General features: G+C 41.5%; 1 protein-coding gene across 2 annotated transcripts in view; it reads right to left on the bottom strand.

Moving 5' to 3' along the window:
• Positions 1 to 17699, bottom strand: part of ADNP (activity dependent neuroprotector homeobox) — a 32908-nt gene extending 15209 nt beyond the window's left edge. Inside the window, exons 1-2 of one of the 2 annotated variants that reach the window (XM_054573597.1) lie at positions 17502 to 17687; positions 15313 to 15486 (exon numbers count right to left, since the gene is read on the bottom strand). The gene's annotated coding sequence lies outside the window, so the exon portion shown is untranslated. Of the gene's footprint in view, positions 1 to 15312; positions 15487 to 17501 lie in introns of both variants that reach the window. The other variant, XM_054573600.1, reaches the window with a different exon arrangement.
• Between the last annotated feature and the right edge of the window lie 1286 nt (positions 17700 to 18985).

Here is an 18985-nt window from a genome sequence, read left to right as displayed (position 1 = left end):
GGGAACAGAGAGCTTAATAGGACACAGTTCTTCCCCTTCAACAGTCTATTGATTCTAGGGGATCAAGTCTGAGCACACAGTGGTCATAAGGTCCTTGGAAGTAAAGAAGATACTTGCTTTACCTGTCCAACTTCTTGGTGCCATTACTGATGTACATTTGCTTAGGAGGCCCTTTGTACTCTAGAGCAGACTGCACATGACCCAGGTCAACCAGTTCGGGTAGTTTATCTCTGCAGATATTGATTTATCCTCCGCCACTACACGGAGGAAGAAGAGGGAGGGAAAGATGCCTCCTGGCCCTGCTTAAGGTCCCCAATCTACCTGTGCCTGAAAGCCACCCCTGCCACTCCCAACTTTTCAAAACAAGGGCAAACGCATTAGAACTTTTGCTTAAGCTTTGGTCCATATCATTTGTAACAAGAAGTTTTGGTAATCCTACAGTGGGACACAAAATAGAAAGTGAGTAAAAGAAGGAAGGTAGGAATTTTGTGCAAATCATACTTGTGAACTGGGTTTAAAGGCAGAATAGGAGTTTGCCAAGATGTACTCTAAAAGATGTTTCACTAATCAAAAACACTATAGGAAAGCATTTTCTAAATTCTGAGAATTTGGGGAAAGCTCAGTGACCTATTAATAGCAGAGGTCACATTTACAAGTGTTTTATTAACAACTGAAGGTAAGATTTTGTGTAACCATGTAACACCTGATGAACTAGACTTAATTTTATGTTTTCAGAATGATTTAAATTTATTGTTGAATGAATAACTGAGTCATATTCAAATACCCCTTTACTCCAAGTACCACGAGGGTAAAATAAAGGCAGACAGAGCCTGTCGCATGAGGAAATATTTATAGGCCGACTCTTTGCAGGAGGAGGATGATACATCAGTGATTGTGGACTTTACTGAAGCCAAGAGGTCATTAACTGGGGAACACAGTTATAATTATTTATGAAAATACAGCTCAGCCTAAAGGCCAGGATCTAGGCAGGTGCACTCAGGATCTTGGGGGTCAGGAAGAAGGGAAACCCAACACATAGTGCTAGTTTAGCAGGCCCAAGGCAAGGCCGGAAGGACCTGAGGCATCAAGAGTTGGTGGGGTCCCTCTGTGTACTGCAGTCCCTCTGCAAAGCCGCTGGATCCAAGATGGCATAATTTAGTCCCTGTTTCTTTTTTTGAAGGCGGGGCGGGGAAGAAAAGCATAACTGTGCCATCAGAAAGAAACAAAACAACCCCCCCCCCCCGCCCAATAAAACCTAACCATAAACCTTTGACCAGACACAGATAAATAATCAAGCCAGGAGGAAAAAAGGCTTCCAAATTAAATCTCTCAAGGTTGTATTTTAAGGTACTACAAGTGCAGATCTAGCATGGCATTTTCCACTATATAATGCTTTATATTTTTTATTCATTCTTATGTGGTATTTCCCAAGTCCCCAATAAGAACACATATTAATTTAACAGGCCAGAAAATACAGAAGTAAATACGATTATGTGTCCTAGTTTCCATCACCTGCTGGCATAACTCTACTTTGATGGGCAAAAGTAGGTTTACAGTTTTAATACAAAGATGTAACAATTAATAAATAATACGAGAATAAACTGCATTTTGCACACTTAAAACTGCAAATCTACTTTTGTCCATCCCTGTATTAGGGAACCGAAATCTGAACATATACCTAGGTGACAACTAACACATGAGTTATATTAGCAAATGCAACTCAACAATTTGCATAAGAAAAACATTTCTAACACTGCACTGAGAACCAGTCAAGATGGTTACCATTTCTTTCAGGTAACACCTAAACATAAGCTGTTTAGTACAAACCAGTGGTTTTTAACCCCACCCCACCCTCCAAAGGGGTGAATGTTTCTAAAGAAATCTTAGTTGAAATATAAAAAAGATAAAAAAGTGGAGGGGCTGGGGTTGAAATGAAGAAAGGAAGAAGAAAGAGTTCTCTGTCTTCTTGAAATAACTCCTTGAAATAGTTACTTGTCTAAACCAAGCTCATAATGCAAACTTATGCCAAGGTGGCTGTCTACTGAAACATAAAATCTGGACCTAACCGGGCAATCAACCAAGGCAAGAAGTTTGATGGCTATAACAGAATTCCTATAGTTTAGTAAAAATATCCCCTAAACAAAATCGTCTGATCAGAATATAGTTATAGGAAGCCCAGTGTAAACCTAAGGATTAGAACACAGTTTATACTTTGATGTTGTCTTTTAAACATTTTTACAGTAAAGCTATAAAGATAAATACAGATTCTCTGGGAATATCTTTTACCTGGAGGGGGAAAAACAACGAAGACCAGGAATGATGTCATTATTAGTAAAGAAAAGGGCTGCTGTTCATTTGCTAATAAAAATTAGGAAGACATTCAAGCTACTAGAATATAAACAATTTCAGTTTTGATAACATCATCAACCCAAATTGACATTTAAGAAATCCAGACCCTTGATAATTAACTCGAAACAAAATACAGTTAGTTGACTCTTGCATAAGATGGGAGTCAGGACCACTTGACATCCTGTACAGCTGAAAACTCGAGTATAACTTTTGACTCCCCCCAAAACTCTACCGCTGTTGACTAAAGACTTACCGGTAACATAAACAGTTGATCAGCACATATTTTGTTTGTTAATATGTATTACATACTATACTCTTACAATAAAATAAGCTAAAAAAATCAAGTCATAAAAATATATTTACAGTACTGTGCATATTTATTGAAAAATATCTGCATATAAGCGTGGGCCCACACAATCAACTGTACTTCAAATGATGATGAAAGTATATAATAACCTTATAATTCACACTGGGATTTAAGAGTAAGGTATGTGAAGTTTCTCTAAGCAACTAAAAATTGTTAAGTCATGCTATTTTTTAAGAAGCTAGGCATTTTAAGAAGATTCTCATGAAGAGAATCAAAGCACCAGTTACTTCACTGCTACCCATAATGACACTACAAACAAACAAACAAACAAACAAACAAACTTTATAATGTCTTTGTGGAAACATTTAGTAGGACCTGGTTAAGATAAAAACTATTTAGGCAGAAAGAAAAGATCATTCCCATATTCACGCACCCTCTTTTCCTCCTTCCTTCCCCATAACAACATATTTAATTAATACCCACCAACATCATTCATTGAGTAAAACTGTGGTCATCATAAAACACTTTCTTTTTTATAAGCAATATGTGCTTACCTTTCCTCGCTATTCTGGGATCTGAAGAGAACACAGACACCTTATTTGCTTTTAAGGGTGTCACTAAGTCCTACATTTAAACTAAACCCATTGTGAAAAAGCCTATATATTGATACTTGTATTTTACAAACTGAACCTTGTAAAACCATCCGGAACAACCCTCCAGTAAGCAGGCACGCCCAGAGCCTCCATTCAGTCTGGAAGCAATCATCACTCAATCTTCTTCTAAAACACAGTCCTGAACAGAAGCAGCTGATCTTTCAATTTCCTATAAACTGGGGCAAAAAACCTTCCAGATGCCTGAAGTTCTTTATAGAAAGGAAGCTCTGTCTTCTCTCTTTCTTAAGCCCCAAATACCACAGAATAAGTGACTATCTGATTATCACAGGGGCAAAATGTTCTTCTGGATTAGCAGATAAAAAAACTGTGCAGCATGACAGGTAAGAAAAGAAAGTTTAGTCTCCTCTCTCAATATGCAGTAGTGTTGAGGCTTTAAAAAAAAGGGTCCTGAAAAGCCCAGGAGAATCAGAAAGAAAAACTACTTTGCAAATGAAGACACACTTGTACTAAAAGCTAAATCTGAATGAACATCACTTATGATGCCCAGGACAATAATACTGGAATACTGTTAATAAAGACAAGAAGCAGGCAGGAAAATGTAACCAATTTGTTTTGTTTTATTCTTTTCTTGACTGCTGCACTGACATTTACTAGTCTGTTTCATAATGCAAAAACAAACCAAAAACCCCCTCCAACTCCCAACTGAGTAAAACGTCAAATACAAAATTGCCTCCACTTCAGGGAAGAAACCGACCAACCAACCCCCCAACCCCAAACTGCCTGTGATTTTCTTCAATTTTTAACCAAATCAGTTTTTAAATTCTGTATATTTAAGTTTTCCTAACTATTCCTTTGGTGGGTAGACTATATTTATGAAGGCAAAGTGAGTATGTTCACCTAAATATAGTATTTTGTACGTATCAAACCTTTTGGTCATAGACGCACTTTTGGCCACTTTCTGTCACGAGTGTGTGAACCCACTCCACAAAGACCCTCTCTCTGCCTGATCACCTCAAGTGAGGGGCACAAACCCCATCAGGCACCATTTCACAACGGACAGCTCTGCTCCTAAGTTTATTCTTTACAAGGTGTCGTGACCTGCCCACAACTCTCAGCTCAGCTACAGAAGTCTAATCACTTGCTCACAACAGTCTTCTAAGTTTTTAAGACACTTCCTTCTTCCCTCCCAAGTTCTGCCCCTTCTCCAAGTTAACCACTCTCAATTTTTTTCCACCATTTCTTCTGATATTGCATAACCCAATCACCAATGGATGGGCTCCAGTTTGTCAACCTCTTTGATGCCCTCAGTAAACTGTTATCCTAGATGTGACATAATCAGAAGGTCAAGTGGGACAACACTTTTCTAGTTCTGGATGTTATAATTATTTTTTAAAGCGTTTTGTTTTTTTTTTAAACTTTAAAAAAAAATTGATTCCAGAGAGGGGGGAGGGATAAAGAGAGGGAGAGAAACATCAATCGGTTGCCTCTCACATGTGCCCCAAGCGGGGGGCCAAACATGCAACCCAAGCATGTGCCCTGACTGGGAACTGAACCCAGACCTTTCAGTTTGCGGGATGATGCCCAACCAACAGAGCCACACTGGCCCAAGCTGGCTATTATTTTTTAATTAATCTCCTGAAAGGTGCATTTGTGTTGGTGATAGCCACTTCACGTGTGTATGATGAACCCAAATCTGATTCTTCTTTGCACATGTGCTGCCTTTTTCAAGCATTAGCTGGTTCAGCTGGTGGAAAAAAGATTCTATACTGAATCCACGTCTGGTTAGAAGAGAAGTAACATCAGCTGTCTTTAAGCATCTTCTCAACTGAAGGGGCCAGGGGCATTCTGATCCCAAAATGAAAAGGAACAAATGTCCAGCACAGGCCTTAGGAAAGATAAGAGACTGAGATTCATATTCCAAGTCACAGTATCAAATGCAATGTTATAGAAAAGCAGAACTTTGAACCACTGAAAGTACCTATGGGTTGTCTAAGCTAAACTCTTCTCATTTTACAGATTAGCAACTAAGGTGAAGCAACCGGTCTAAGGGTGGCAAGCGTGTCAGTGACAGAGTGGGGTCTCAAGGTTCTTTCCAGATCTAAGATGAAGCTCTCTCCCCTCCCCTCCATTACCCACACAGATGGAGCTCTGATCTCTGGCATTCATTAGGTATGACGATGGCCCTGGCTGGTGTGGCTCCGTGGGCTGAGTAACTGGCCTGTGAACCAAAAGGTCACTGGTTTGATTCCCAGACAGGGTACATGCCTGGGGCACATGCCAGGCCCCCAGTCGATGTTTCTCCCTCACTTTCCCTCTCTCAAAATATAAATCTTAAGAAAATAAGAAGAAAAAGTACACAACAGCATGTTATATAAATATACCCAAAAGTACTAGAACGTCAATCCCCAGGATAAAATGATCTTGAAAAAGTTCAGACACACTGCAATAGCTCAAGTGGTGATAACAGAGATTAAGAATATACACCCACCTCAAGCCAGGCAGTCCCATCACATCACATCACATCCAGAGAAGAACTGAACCAAGAACTGAGCTCTGAGACCACCTGCCCTATAGTGCTGCTCTTAACCACCGCTGTGGACGCCAACGTTAACTGGATAGTCATATCTGAAAGGTATCTTTTTATCCCATTTGTAATGGCAGTATCTTGTAATAGGAAAACCACAACCTTGGTATTCTTAAATAAAACAACAGCTTTTCACAAAATAAAGGCATGCTATCTTCCTTTATCATCTTCCCATTATTAATACTCAAAACATGTTCTTCCCAAAACTGCTTGGGAAAGCAGAGGCTCTGGTGGTCTTTATTTCCTAGAAGACAGGGGTAGGCAGGAGGATAGCTAACTCTTAACTGCCTCTTCAGCTCCTTTTCCCAAATTAAGTTCCATTCATTTTTGTTACAAAAGCAACTGGGAAATGAAAACACAACACAACACCCCCCCCCTCCCGTACACTAAGGTTCTCAGCAGTATTCATAACACCCAAGAAGAAACAACCCAAATCTTCAACTGATACACGAATAAACAAAATGTGGTATTATCCACACAATGGGATGATTCAGTCATAGAAAGGAATGATGTGCTGATACATGCTCCACATGGATGAACCCTGAAAACATTACGCTCAGTCACAAAAGTCCACTTTGTATGATTTCAGTTACATGAAATGTCCAGAAACAGTGTATCTATAGAGACAGAAAGATTAAAGTTGCCGAGGGTTTGGGGAGTTAGAGGAGAAAATAGAGGGTGACTGCTACTGGGTTCTTTGTGGGGTGATAAAAAATATTCTGTAAGTGATTCTGGTGATAGTTGGACTACTCGTGAATACACTAAAAAACACTTAATTGTACCCTTTAAAAGGGTGAATTATTAAGGTATATGAATTGTATCTCAATAAAGCTGTGACAAAAAGAAAAAGATAATTAGGCCTAGTATAAGACTGCAAAATATGGATAAGGCAAAGAAAACAAAATAAATTTTACACAAAGACAATAGATAACACTGGGACAATATTTAGCCTTCCAGATTTTTATGAACACACAGTCTATTTTTCTTTTAAAAGAAACAAAATCTTTGTATTTCAGTGTTTATATACATGCAGAAAGAAAACTAATGTTGTTTAGAAATTTTGTAAATTTATTTTAAGAACTGTTTTTCCCAATAAGGTAGGTATTAGCCTCAAATGGCTATTAAGCTTAAAATATGGATAGTCTGAACAGGTCTGAGATGTGCTTTAAAATTATTTTATTTATATTGTGGTAAAATACACATAACAAAACTGGTTGAGACAGTAAATCTTACAGTATACAGTCCGGCAGCATTAAATAGCCTTCATACTGTGCTTTCATCAGCGCCCTCCGTCGCCAGACCTCGTTTCACCTTCTACGCGGAGACTCTGTACCCGTTCAGCAGTGACTCCATTTCTCCCCCCGCACCTGGCAACCACCGTTCCCATGCTACTTTGTCTCTGACTTTGACTACTCTAAGTACATACATATAAAAGGAATCATAAAGTATTTGCCTTTTTGTGACTGGCTCATTTTACTTGGTGTAATGTCTTCAAGTTTTATTCATATTATAGTATATATCAGAATTTCCTTCCTTTTAAAGGCTGAGTACTATTTCCCACACACCTGCACATTTCGCTTATTCATTCGTTAGTGGACACCTCGGTTACTTGCACCTTTAAGCTGCTGTGAATAATACTGTCATGAACATGGCTGTACAAGTTAGTATCTCTTCCAGATCCTGTTGTCCTATCACATTAATTCTATGCTTCCATAGCTGTTCTATCTTTACAGTACACAATTTCTCTACATCTTCATCAACCTGTTACGTTTTTAACAGTAGCCATCTTAATGGGGGTGAGTAGTATTTCACCGTAGTTTTGATTTGCATTTCTTTAATGCTTAGTGATGTTGAATGTCTTTTCGTATGCTTTACTGGCCAGTGTGTCTATCTTCTTTGCAAAAAGGTCTATTCAAGTCCTTTGCCCATTTGAGGTATACTTTTAAGTATAAAACATACTCAGGATTTCCTAGATTTAGTATAAAATATGCCAAATATCCTATAAGTACCCTTACAAAAATATTAATGTTAAAATGACAGCCCTGGCTGGTGTGGCTCAGTGGATTGAGGGCCAACCTGCAAAGTGAAAGGTCTCAGGTTCAATTCCCAGTCAGGGTGCATGCCTGGGTTGCAGGCCAATGTTTCTGTCCTTTCTTTCTCCCTCTCTTCCCCCCTCTCTAAAAATAAATAAATAAAATCTTAAAAAAAGACAATAGTTTGCATATACTCAGTTAAAATATTAACATTAATTTCATTTTATTTTTTTAAATGTGGCTACTGGCAATATAGATGAACCCCCAAAATATGCTAAATAAAAACAGCTAGTCACAAAAGGACAAATACTTTATGACTCCACTCCTATGAGATACTAAGAAAAGGGAAATTTATAGAGACAGAAAGAAGAAGGGTAGCTGCCAAAAGCTGGGGGAGGGAAGAATGGGGATTATTATTTAATTGGTATAGTTTTCAGTTTTGCAAGGAAAATAAAGTTCTGGAGATGGATGATGGTAATGGCTGCACCACAGTATGAGTGTACTTAATGCCACAGATCCGTACACTTAAAAGTGGTTACAATTGTATTATGTTATGTATATTTTATAATTGAAAATGGATAAAAATTTAAAGATGTGGCTACTGGAAAACTTAAGGCAACAGTAGTGAATATGGAACCAGATTAAGATTTGCTTGCAATTTTATCAGCAGGGTAGTCTGGGTCTCTTTACCAAAACTACAAATACTAGATTCCTTTAAATAGGAGGGCTATTCAAGAGCTCTTAGAAACTCTGAAGGTCTTTACAAATTTCCAGACCATGCTGGACAGTATTAAGTGAGTGACTCTATGTTAATATATTAAATAGTCCTCAAACTGTTTAATACTGAAAAAAATCTTAGTAAAGTGGACTTTCCCAGCCAATCCGCTCCACTCCCAGAGGCCAGCTACAGTGGAATGCAGTAAGCCCTCACTTAAAGTTATCCTCGGGAGGTTCCTGGAGCCGCAGTGACAAGACATGGACAAAACCCACTTCACCAAAGGCGAGCTGATGTAAACAAGCGTTAAGTTTCCTGCATCATCAACATCTCAGCAGAAACCATGTTGAGCAAGACATTATTTGAGGACCTGCTATGTATCACTTTGTCAATGTGAAAGGCTCCAATTAATTGTTTTAACTTAACAGATTTAATCCAGCTGGGATTACTTTACTGAGAAGCTCAACTATTTTTTAGTTTTGCAAAACTGAAGTGATTCTAGAATATGTAGCAGTACAGAGAAAGATTACACTTGTTCCAGACCATCTCAATCAGAAAGGTCTGCAAAATCACCAGAGCCTTAGGTGTAAGATGTGGTAACAAAAGGAAGGAGAAAAAAGGTTCAAGGGTAAAGCCTACGGCCTACATCAACATTTGTGCTTTCCAGTAAGACTATTATTTTCACGGACAAAAATTTAATGACCTATCGTCCACATGTGAAAATTTTTACCTCATAACTTCAAATTTCTCTAACAGGAAGGTGAAAAACACAGTAAAGCTTTCCTCTGCCAGAAAAGATTATAGTGACTAAGAATACAGCGCTGGAGCTGGACAGTGTTTAAATACCTACTCTGCCACTTAGTATCTTTGTGACCCTAAAAATGTTACTTAACCTCTGGAGGTCTGTTTCATATGGTTATTCCATAGAGGTATAACCACGACACTGTTATTTAAATATCAGGATTAAATGAGATGATACCACTTAGTGCTTAAAAGCAATTATTACCTTACACCAGATTAGATACTGGAATAATCACTTCGAAAATTATGAGTTCACACCAGAGTATAATCTTTTAAAAAGCATGGATTATTGTTATTCCTGGGAGTCACATGTGTCTGTCATACATCTGTTCCTGTACACATTATAATGTGCATTCACTTACACATATACACATAGTAGTATTTTTATACATGTGTGTGAACCACTCATACCAGGGTAAGCCTATTTTTTTAAAACAATATTTCTTTATTGATTTTAGAGAGAGGGGAAGGGAGAGAAAACACTGATGTGAGAGAGGAACACTGACTGCTTGCCTCCTACACATGCCCACACCAGGGATCGAACCCACAACCTTTCAGTAACGGGATGACGCTCCAGCCACCTGAGCCACACCGGCCGGGGCACAGTAAGCATATTCTTATCTTTACAAGCTGTGTGGCACTTAAAATGCTTATGCAACTTAACATCTGCAAATATCCAAAATAAACCTACGTGACTTACAGTTGCATAGAAACATAAAATATGATCTAGATTTTGTATATTTATTAAAAAACATGTGAGTCACTTTAAGACTTTCAGGCTAAAGGACTAGTGGAAATGCTATTATGTTACTGCTTAAGCTGTTACTTTGCGATTTCAGACAAGAATCCTAGCTATGACCAGCATCATTTCTAGAACACCAAGGGAACCAATAGTTGTCAAGGGTGTAGTTCTGAGCGCATGCTGAGAGGCCGTAGGGAACAAATACGGACAGAGGGGAAGCTGAGCCTGAGGGACACGATGAAAGCTGAGCAACTGCAACTGGAGGTGTGGCTCCCTAACACAATCAATTTCATATTACCAGAGTTCACGTAAGATTTGTTTCAAAGGGGGAAAGATGCCTCACTGTTGAATATGAAAAAAAGACTGAGAATATCTCTAACTTTCCAACTCAGCTTTCGGGAGTGTGAGATGGGGAGCATTTCCCAACTTAGCACTTAACACTGCGGGAAGTGATTCCAACACGCTGCTGTCTACATAAGACCTCCATAGGCTCAGAGCAGCCTGCTGTCAACACAGGTGGAGAACCTGGCCTAAGATAAACGTGAAAAAAGGAAACCAGTTCACAAGCAGGCTTAAGAGGACATTGAGATACGTCCTCTGGAATCCTTCCAGAAGCATGCGGCTAGTCTTTGCATCTAAATGGCATTAAGACAAAAGTAGGTTATTTTCAACCCCCTAAAAAATTTTCCACGCTCTATCAAAACTACTCAGAAACAATTTCACATAGTAACAGGAAATGTACTTTTCTCACCATTCTTGAAAAATAAAATACACTTAAATCATCTTACCAAGTTTTTATAATGCATCTCCTAGAGTCAAGGCTTAGCCAAAGCATTCTTATTCTTATAGCAGGTTTTGACATTTAATGATCAATCCCTACATTTTCTGCAGAAGCTTTATTCTCTAGTTTTAAAATCTAATTTGATCTTGAAACAGGATTCTGAGCACTCACTACATTAGGGCACCCTAAGTCTTAATTCACCTTTTACAAGCAAGAATTCTAATTGTTGACATAAACAGGTAATTCCAATTTAAAATTTTAATATATTTTGCTGTATTTCCACTACACAGAAGTTTCTTCAGATATACCAGGTTTCAAAAGACACCACTCACAAAGATTCTCAATTGTTGACAGCTTTCACAAGGAAAGATTTACAGATTTTCAAGGGAAACACAGTGTCTGTGAGCTTTTAAAGAGTATAATGGGTTCAGAAAAAGACAGAAATGGCAGAATGGCAAAGCCAGCAATTATCTGTCTAAGCAAAAATAACTGCTCGCAAGGGAGAAGGAGCACGACTATTCTAAACCAAAATATTGGGAAAAGCAACAGGACCATAATCAAACCTACTTTTCAGATCCTTATACGGGTAACTTCAAACCAGGCATATGCTACCTCAACTAACTATAACGACCACAATTTTCACCTGTAGTGCTCCTGATGGGGGTGTGGCTAACTTCTTTAATCATGGAGCCCATTTGGGATCTTTGGGTGTTAGCTGATATACAAGCAGAGAACATTGCCATGCAGTTATGAAGCATTCATCTGAGCCCTCATTAACCAAACAGCTCACAGGAGCATTATAAAAGCCTGTGTTCCAAGCACAGGCCTGGGAACCAGCCCAGATGTATTCTGGGGCTCACTTCATCACTGCACGTGGTAGTGCCTTAATTTCCCTACTTGTAAAACAAGGACAGTCCCGGGAGGATTGAGAATAATTTATAAAAGTACTTGTAAAATAAAAAAGGCAAACCATCAATATTATTTTATAATACCATAAAGGCCAGCAAGGGGGCCTTTACACTTAAATAGCTCATCCTTATTAAAGGCATCAACCAAGTCATATGAGAAATGTCACATAAAAACAACCCAAAGTCAAGCAACTCAATTACAAATCTACCCATCTTTACTGAAGAGGGAACCGGGATATGTGGAGATTATTTTCAATTCAATGGGCTGCTCAAACAATGTGTGAGTCTCATATAGATGACGTGCATGTTTTTGAGTTAAATCTTAAACTGTAGTGTGTGTTCAGGGCAGTCTTCCATTAGGAAACTCTTATCAAAAATCTTTTATGCTCTCCTTTATTTCTGGAACACTGCTGAAATTCTTAAGATTTTAGAATTTCTTTAGCTGCTGTCTTAGAACGATGCTAGGGATCAATAAAACCCAGGGCGCTTGTGAGTGCATCTCGAACAACTCCTGAAGACAGAGGGCAGTGAACACATAAATGCAGATGAGGGAATCCAGAACAGAGATAGTGATAAGAATTTTGCATTTTACGCTATCAGAATAAAAATGTACACTCCCAATCAAAACTGGCACTTTAAATACATTACTCTCATTTTATGTGACTTTATATCCCCCCACCCCGCCATACAACAAGGTTGAAATACATGTATCCCAATTTGAGAAGCCTGATGACCACATGAAGGCAGCCTTCTCCCAGTGAGGCAGAATATGGATTCTCATTTAAGCTGACCCCCTAACCTGACAGATATCAAAGGTAGATCGTGACCAACACAAGAGGTGTAAGGAATACTAAGACACTAAAAGATGGAGGGAACACAATCATCCTGCCTAATTAACAGGGTCAGGAAAACAAACAATAAAAAACCACGAAATCATGATGGACCCATGGCCATTCATGTTGGGCAAAACATGGATGGCTTCTCTTATTAAGTGTCTCAACAGTCAAGGTGGAAAGTACCAACGTATGAACAAGAAACATCTTTTAAATTCAAAGTATCAAGTCAGTTAGTATGGGGCTTTGGTTCATAACAGTTCTAAATGCCAAGTTTCCAAACTAACGTCATAAAATGTGTAACTGACAGTGATGTACATCAGCAAAATATGGCCTTTACTCCAGATTTAATACAAGCTCTTACCAAACTAAAGGAGGAAAAACTGTGTAAGTTTATGTGATGCTAATAACATGTTAACCTAACTATAACTGAATTATTTACATAGGGGAGCAACATTTTTCTAAATCTTCATACCTTTTTAGGCAAGTAAATGAAAGTTTAACTCTCATGGAAAGTATTTTACCTTCTGGAAGATGTAACAGGGTTTATGACATTCTTTTAAAGTGAAAGTCCTTTGGAAGTCAAAGTTGAACAAGAAGCTTATTACGCAACAGTATTGGGCATCTTGATGTAAACTACAAATTAACTTCTAATCTTATAAAAACTTTCTTTTGTACTTTCACATCATTTTTAAAAAGTTTATTTCACTAAGATTCTGCTAGGTTATTTAAATAGACCTACAATGTTTAATTCTGATACGTTTTTCTCTGCACTTACATTTCCAGCTCTAAAACAGCAGACTATAGTTGTGTGTGTGCACACATGTATTAATGAAATCTGCTAAGGTCTATTACAAACTTGTGCAATTCTGTTATTTTTATGTTTCTCAAAAGAAAAAAAATGTACTTTAAGTCTGACGATTTTCTTTTATTTCCTCTATTGATCCTCACTTGCTTTTTATAACAGCTCTATCTTCCTTATTAAACCGTAGTTTTCAATTGAATGTGTAGCCAGAATGTGTACATCTTAAAAATATCAACCAACAGCTTGCTGAGTATTCATTTAAATTTTCAGATTAGCAATTATTTTTAATACTTTAAAAAATTTTTAAGTAGTTACAAGGAAAGCAACAACTCAATGTACCTTACATAATTATGCTTTTAGTAATCAAATATAAATAATAAATGTATGCATGCATGTTATAATGAAAATCAACAGCCATTTTACTTGATAAAACCTTGTTTATTGGTTGGTTATTTGGTAGCAAGTACGCATTCATGGAAAGATCTACTCCAATCAGAGAATCTTTAGTTTTTTAGAAGTTCAGTAACTCTTGAGGTTGGGTCATCAAAATAAGAGTAACTGAGAAATTACTTGACACAATCTGTTCAATATGGTGACATTTTATTTTCATATCAATAGTATTAGAATTTTCCCTGCACTTTGATTTAAGGAAAAAAATAGAAGTTTAAGCAAAACAATTTAACAGTGGGCATGTTTAAAACCAATGACTCTCAGACATGTAGGGTGAGCAGGGGTCTTTAGAAATTCACAGCCCAATGAAGAACCCAAATCAAAGATTTAGTTCAGGATACCCATACTCTGCCCTCTAGTTAATTAAGGCCTTTTATTTTATGCTTTAATGCACCCTCACAATTTACCGAATTCCAGCCATCAAGCCCAATTGTTTCACCTTTTTTTTTTGAGTGTCAAAACCAGGAAACCTTTGAAACCACAGCATACATGCTTTTCTAATAGCTCACAGCGACTTTTCCTGTAGGGGAAAATGGCTATTACCACTAAGGACATCAGTTAACACTATCTTATGTATAATTCGCTAAATCAAACAAAAGAATCTTCAACAACTTCATCTCATATCCTCAGATACGAAATTGTCTTCAATCACTCATTTAAAACTCATGTAACTCATGTATCAAAGATCAAATACAAGTCAAAATTCTATCTAACAAACACTAAATGATATTTAAAACTAACAAATAATACCCATTTAGATTAAGTATATCATTCTCATAATTACTAAATTATAAAAGCAATATAATTAAGTCTCTAATAGAGTATCTCAACTAAACTGCCTCCTTCTCACCCACCAAAATTTTACTTGGTAGCAAATGTCCAATGAAAAGTCTCCCTTAAGCAGCAAGTGGTTAACTATGTATCAAAGAATACATCCATTCATTTCTCCCGTAAACGTACCTTGGTGTATCTATGTAAAATACCTGTAACAAAGTCTGGAAAGTACCCTTGAGCATCAACCACTGTCAATCTTTGGTACCAAGTGCATGTTCATGAAAAAGCCTGTTCTGATCAGAGAATCTTTAAGGTTTTTAGAAGCTTACACTTGAGATTGGGCCACCAAAATAGCATAATTGAGAACTTAACATACTTTATGTACACAAGTGCAGAATGCAGAATGTAAATAATTAAATATGAGCAACTTGAAGTTTTTAAGTCACAAGTCATTTCTCTGTTCAGAACCCACGACTACAACCAGCTCTAACTGGTTCCTTGAGGAATGTGGCTAGGCTGAAATTTTGGAAGTGTTGGCTTTGGTGGAGACCTAGGAGAAAAAGTCTCTGGCTTCCCTGTTGCTGCAGTTCCCACCCACCAAAATGAATATACCCACCGGTGTGAATTGATAATGTGGTCCAAAGAGCAAAGCAGGAACGGAGTCCAGATCCTCAAAATGGTAGTACAGGGCATAACCACTAGGCCACCTATCAGTTCAGTACAAAAAGTACAACCCTGTGCATCATGGTGCGAAAGCTGGGGCCTAGGTTTCGCATTGTGCATCTCACACCTAGGAAATAACAAGAGGAGTAAAATCTATAGAAATCAACACACCCTAAGAAAATGGGTGTTCACAGAAGAATGGTATCAACACTTTTGCAAAGGTGGTTGGCTGCTAAGGTAATGAATGGCAATTACAATTTTGAAGATGGAAAGAAAATTAAACACAATCAACTGTTGAGTTTGACAATGAAGAACTCAACATGGGCTTGATGTTTACCAACAAGGCTTTGCAAATCATGTCACCCAACTACATGCTTATGAAAATCACTACCCCACTAACGTCTACTAGCCCTCCAGAATGATTAACTCTCAAAGAGTTGGAAAGATTTGGGCCATGAAGAAGGGAGGTAATCAGCGATACACCAAACCAGTTACTCTTAGGTTTGAAGCTTTTCCCTTTACCATCTGACCTTGGAAAGACATGGTGACACATGCAAAGTTTAAGGTGGAAGAATTCCAGAATTCCAGAGAAGGGGAAATCTGTGTACCAAGGATGTGTCAAGGTGATTCATCAAGAACAAAAGTAGACTGTTTGTGGGTCAACACTTTAGAAAAGTAAAAAGACAGAACTTCTAAAATGCAGGGTGGATTCTTTAAAAGATAGAAAATCACTGCTCTTGACTCAGTCCTTCGCCATGTTGCTGTCAGCTCACCAACTAAGAGTGCAGTGTGTCTTGCTGGGCCCATTTTCCCATGGTCTGTAGAAGGCGCTGTGAAGCACATCCTGTTCTAGCTCTGGGGCCCTTCCCCCCCTCTGCAGCCTTACCCAGTGCAGGAAATGCGCCCCCTACTGACTCCAACGCTCATTGCCTTTAGCCGACTTGGCTGCGGTGCATTTTGGGTGGGGGCTGGTATTTTCTTCATGGCCATAAACCAGAAGCAACAATGCAGATTTATAAAGAAACTGTATCAAGGTCTCCAGGAGATTCTTTTCTTTTTTCTTTTTGAAGGTTCAAGACACTTGCACGAGAAGCATCAGGAATAGGAATTGGGTGTGTGGGATGGACAGCATTAAAATGGCAAACACAAGAAACAGTTTGGTTCTTTTTCCCTCCTAAGCCTTTGTCTGAGAAATGGGGTTATGGCAAGAACTGTCCAGAGGAATTGGTGAATGAAAGAACATCAAGAACACTTAATGTGGGTGTGTGTGGCTACAAGAGTATTAGATATTAACGCCTGATCTTGGGCAGAAGAGGAAGAGAAGCAATCGCGCCTTTTCCAGCAGACAGGCATCCAGGTTGGGGGGGGGGGGGAAGGCAGGCAGGCAGGCAGCCCAGAGCAGAGGAAAGAAGAGGTGAATAAAAGGGTACTCAAAGAACTACTCCCATTCATTGCATTAAAAAAAAATCTTTTTGCAGCTTTCTGGATTTCCATTTTCTACCATCTTATTGCAAAGTTGGGGCTCAGAATGCTCCTAAGAGGTCGTGCTAACCAGGCACTGCGACTGAGTAAAGAGGGTGGCGGTGTACTCCGTGGTCAGGATAGGAGAGGAGGTAGCATGTTGGGGAGGAAGGATTGCACAGGAGCGGTAGACTTTCACTCCGTGCCATGCATGCTCCCCGCCCCCCAATCTGTCCCCCTTCCCCTAACTAAGGGTGGGCAGACCTTGCAGAACGCTCGTCCCAGGCTTTCGGGGTGTGGGTGGGGGCTCGGTGGGAGTGGGGGGCGGGAGGAAGGGATGAGTTCCAGGGATGGGAGAAGCTAGGTTCTTGCTGGGGGCGGGGTGGAGGGAGATGCCATTAGCGGCTAAAGCTCCGAGGCCAGGCTGGCTGCTGGCCTCCGCGGGCTCACGAGGAGGAACGGCGGTCGGGCTGCAGGAGGAGGCGCCTAGTCCCCGGAGCAGAGCCGGGGAGCGGTCCGAGAGGGTCGGGCGGTCCGTCAGACCCAGAGTATGCAAAGGAGCGTGTATGGTTGGAGGGCTGGCAATTTAAACAACAATGCACCCGTGGGGTCGGCTCGGCGGGAGCCGCGCGGACCGAGGGTCGGGAACAGGGCCGGGCCGCGGGGCCGCGCGCGGCTTACCTTGACTCGGCCTCGAGGCGAGCGCGGGGCCGGCGTGCTCGGGGGCCGGGCGGTAGCAGCGGCGGACGGATGGCGGCGGCACGGCGGTGGCGGCGGCGAGGGCGCGCCCGGGGCCTCGTCGCGCTCGGGCTCGGTGGCCTCGGCGGGCTCCGGCTCGCGCCGCGGCCGCGGCTGCTGCCGGGGGGCGCGGCGGGCGCAACAGAGCGGCGGGCGGCGGCGGCGGCGCGAGCGGCTCCCTCCAGTCCCCGCGCAGGCGGCGGCGGCAGCGTCGTCGAGCGGTGCAGACAAAGGAGGGGCGGAGGGAGGAGATGGAGGGTGTGGGAGAGGCCGCTTCACCGGCGCGGGCAGGCGGGCGGCGGCGGCCGCGCTCCTCTCGCTCTTCAGCTGCGGGGACCGAGAGAGGGAGCTGTGCCTGAGACGCCAAAATCCCCCTTAGCGCTGCCCGCGGGAGGGGGAGGGGGCACAAGATGGCGGCGGCCAGGGGGGGCGGGAGTTCAGCTCATGGATCTCGGCGGGCGGCGGAGGGGAGACCGGGCCGGCGGAGGCTGCGGCGGCAACGGGCGGGGGAGGGGGCTGATCCCGCGTCTCCCCTCAGCAGACAATACAAGCGCCTCAGAGCGAGTCCCTGAACCTGCCCTAGCCAAAATGGCGGCTGAGAAAGAGCGGAAGTGACGTAAGTGCTCATTAGCATAAGAGGACTCATTGTCCAGCTAAGTGGAGGGGGGGCACAATACCCCTTCCCCATATGTCCCCCAGGGATAACTCTGTTACTCCCACTTGTGCCTGCACCTAACTTTTTGTAAGGGAGAGTAGTACTAGCATCCCCGACCCCGCCTAAGGGAAATTATATAATCCCCACTGAGGGGGAGCTCTCGCGAGAACCAGGATTTGCCACTGACCCACTAGGAGGCGCCGCGAATAATGGCCGCAGTGCGCTTCCAGGGCCCGTGTGCTCGGCGGGCGCCTTCCACTGGCCGCAACGCCGGCGGCGGAGGCACATGCATAGGGCCGCAGCACCCCCTGCACTCAGGTGGCTGTGCTGGGGATCCCTGCGCGGGCCCAGCTGGGCCTGGACTACATCTGGCGGGAGGGGGCGTGTGGGCAGCCCCGCGGCTCCACGTGCTGAGAGGCCCGCGCTCTCACTGGCTGGGCAGCAGCCGGAAGGGCAGGGATACCTGGCTGCTCTTGCCTGACGCCTTCAGCCTTAAGTGAGGTGTGAGGGCCTCGTGCTTCACACACCGACTTGAGACACAACCCCAAGGATGATGCCTTCCTAATGGGGCTGGCTATTCAGTGGGCAGGGGCAGTGTTTACAGAAGGCAGGTTGTTGCCCCTGGCCTTGACATTCTTCCAAGGCAGTGATGGCCTCTTCTCTTTGGCCTGGAGAAAGCAAATGGGATCCCTAGGGTTTTGAAGCCACTGGATTGGTGAAGCCTAGGGATGAGAAATGATGTTGCCAACGGACCTCAAGGTCCCTAAAAACT

The sequence above is a fragment of the Pteronotus mesoamericanus genome, unplaced genomic scaffold, assembly GCF_021234165.1.
Source record: "Pteronotus mesoamericanus isolate MK-2021 breed Mesoamerican mustached bat unplaced genomic scaffold, CSHL_Meso_final contig_25, whole genome shotgun sequence".
NCBI lineage: Eukaryota > Metazoa > Chordata > Mammalia > Chiroptera > Mormoopidae > Pteronotus > Pteronotus mesoamericanus.
This window is presented reverse-complemented; position numbering and strand designations above follow the sequence as displayed.